This window comes from Rhipicephalus microplus, unplaced genomic scaffold (assembly GCF_043290135.1).
Source record: "Rhipicephalus microplus isolate Deutch F79 unplaced genomic scaffold, USDA_Rmic scaffold_461, whole genome shotgun sequence".
NCBI lineage: Eukaryota > Metazoa > Arthropoda > Arachnida > Ixodida > Ixodidae > Rhipicephalus > Rhipicephalus microplus.
In genome coordinates this window covers 44,035-47,500 of record NW_027465024.1, presented here as the reverse complement: position 1 = coordinate 47,500, position 3,466 = coordinate 44,035, and positions in this window count along the sequence as shown.

Here is a 3,466-nt window from a genome sequence, read left to right as displayed (position 1 = left end):
CTCACCATATGTGACGCAAACCTAAACCAGGATATTAAAAGCTGGGAAGTACTTAAAACCTATAATCACAGCGATCACAGATACATTAAAGTTGTTATTAAAAATGAAGAACTTCCAGAGGAATATGGCCTAACGTTAAAAGGGCAAACAAAAGTCATGGAAAAGTTGCAAATTGATCCCTGGTTTGAGGAAGTCCAGGGGAAAATAAACACGAAGGAAAGTATTGAAGAAATAGTGAATACGCTACACGAGAAAATCGAGAAACTTAAGAAGGAATTCAGTAAAAAGAAAAAACCTTCTAAACAAAAACCGAATACTTGGTGGTCAAGAGACCTAGAAATTGAAAGGAAGAGAGTCAGAGCACTACGAAGGAGGTATCAAAAGGCGAAAGGGGATATCAGAGAACAATACAAAAAGGAATACTATAAAGAACATGACACGTATAACAACATGATAGAACAGGCTAAAAACAACAGTTGGAAAACTCTATGTACTAAGGCTACGAAAAATCCATTCATCCTACCGTATAAAATTGCACGAAATAAGATGAAAACCAAGGTTATGTTTAGAAGCATCACAAAAGAAAATGGAGAAGTCACAAAGACTCTTCAGGAAACAATAGAACACATTCTAGGAAATTTATACCCTAACTGCATGGAAAATGACGAGCCAGGACACAGTCAAATACAATCAAGCAACGACACAATAAACAATAACAAACAGGGAGGAAATTGGACATCGGGAGCAGAAATGAGAGAAAGAAATTTACCCAGTGATGACCTCCCATTTACAGAGATTGAAGTAACGCAGATAGTAAAAAATCTGAGGAAAGATGTAACCCCCGGACCAGACAACCTAAAAACTAACCTCATACAAGTGATGTATGAAAGGCATAAGACTTTCTTTGTCAATCTTTTTAATGCATGCTTAAAGCACGGACATTTTCCTCAAAGATGGAAAGAATCTAAAATTATATTGATTCCAAAAGGGAACGGAGAGGACAAATCCGAGGAAAACAAATATCGCCCAATAGCTATTAACTCGATTTTGGGAAAAATATTAGAAAAGCTCATAAAAGATAGAATCTATTATTTCTTGTTTAAAAATCACCATTTTAACAAAAAACAATTTGGATTTACCCATGGGACATCAACAACCACGGCATTGGAAGAAATAATCAAACGAATAAACCAAGCGAAAATTGATAAGCTAAACAGCATGCTAATAGCACTAGATATTAAAAACGCATTCAATTCTATAAAACCCGAAGTAGTTATTCAGAAATTAGAAGAATATAAGTGTCCCAACAACCTAATAAAACTGGCGGACAATATTCTACGGAACAGGAAAATAATCTATGAAACAGATGGAGTAAAAATTAAGAAAACACTAACTTCAGGTTCCCCACAGGGGTCACCTTTAAGCCCACTCTGTTGGAATATAACAATAGGCGACCTATTAGAAACTCAGCTTCAAGAAGGAGTACACATCCAAGCCTTTGCGGACGACGTGGTGTTACACATAAAGTTCCGCTCAAGAAAAGAGGTGGAGGAAAAAGCTACGAAGGCACTAACACTAATAAATCAGTGGGCACATCAAAAAGGAATAACCCTGAATAAGGAAAAATCGGAATATATGATAATCGGAAAGCAGTACATTAGCCATCAACCCCAAATAAAAATCGGACAGGATAAAATCAAAATGGTTAACGAAATGAAAATTCTAGGGGTGGTCTTGGACACAAAACTAACATTCCTCCCACATCTAAAATACTTAAAAAGAAAAGTAGACGAAGTCACGTATAATTTAAGTCGTACAATAAAAGACGACAAACATACAAATAGAAACACACTACAGTTAATATATAAAAGGGGTATAGAACGAATGGTTACATACGCCTCCCCAGCATGGTATAGCCGAAAAACCATTTTTATTAAAAAACTGAAATCAATCCAAAGATTACCTTTATTATTAATAACTAAATCATTCAAAACAACATCAAATCTTTCACTCAACATATTAGCAAACATTCCACCTCTCCATTTGACAATCGAAAAAGAAAACGAATTACACTACATACTTAAGAAAGGAAAGAACTTCACATGGCAACAGAAAGTATACACCGAAAACGAAATAATGAAGAAACACGACCAATGGCAAGATCATCCAGCAAATAAAGTTAGCATACCCTTTGGAACAACAGAGGAAGAAGCAGACTTCAAAATATACACAGACGGATCAAAGAAAGAAAAAGAAACAGGAGCGGCATTTATAATACTAAACAAAGATAACCAAATCCAAACAGTGAAAAAATATAAACTTCCAGAACACAGCAGTAATTACGAGGCTGAGATCATTGCAATCCAGAAAGCAATAGAACATATCTGGCCTCTACAAGCTTTCGTTAAATACCAGCTTTTTACAGACAGCCAATCTGCACTTCTGGCAATAAAAAATCCAGATAACCTAAATCCAATTATTTGTAACATCAGGAAAACCTTAAGCCAAACACAAAGTAAAGATATTAAACTGACCTACGTAAAAGCACACAGTGGGAATATAGGGAACACATTAGCCGACGAATGCGCAAAAGAAGCGAGCAAAGACGGAGAGGAAATATTTGTTCCCATAACGAAAACAGTTATAGCAAAAGAATTAAAGAAAAAGTTAAACGACGAGTGGAATGAATTATGGAAGAAAGAAGGCAAGCATAGCTACACATTTACATGGATAAGAAATACAAATTTCATTCCGCCACACTTTCCAACTAATTACTACACATCACAGGCAATAACAGGACATGGAAGATTTCCATTCTACTTTACACGATTCGGAATACTGCAACAAGCGACATGTTATTGTTCAAACATAATAGAAAGTTTTGACCACTACTTACAGCAATGTCCCATTGTAACAAACGAAAGAAAGGAACTAAAAAGAATTTTAGGACAAAACCTGCAAAATAGAAAGCCAGAAATAATCAAACAAAAAGAAACAATGAAAATACTTGAAACAATGGTGGAAAAGATTAACGAGGCCATCCTACAGTGCTGAAAATTGAAGACAGACGAAAGAACTTGTAAAACTACAAAAGACAACAACTAGTGCTTGTCATGGGAAATGGCTCAAAAGACCGATATTGGAGAGGATACCTCGGCTTTCATTTCCCATGGGCACTGAAAACTACACATATACAGACACAACACAGAAGCGAGAACTAACAGCTTTAACACAGTATTGGAAAATCAAGAGGTTCAAAACAATCACAAAACTCCAAGATAACATTCCCTTTAAATAAATCAACCATTTATTAAGACAATACAATCTAAAGAAACGGCAACTAAGACACGGTTTATCTCATGCCACCAAAGAAATAATGAAAAAAAAAAAAAAAGAAGAAAAGAAAAAAAAAAAAAAAAAAAGAAAAAAAAAAAAAAAAAGAAAAAAAAAAAAAAGAAGAAAAAAG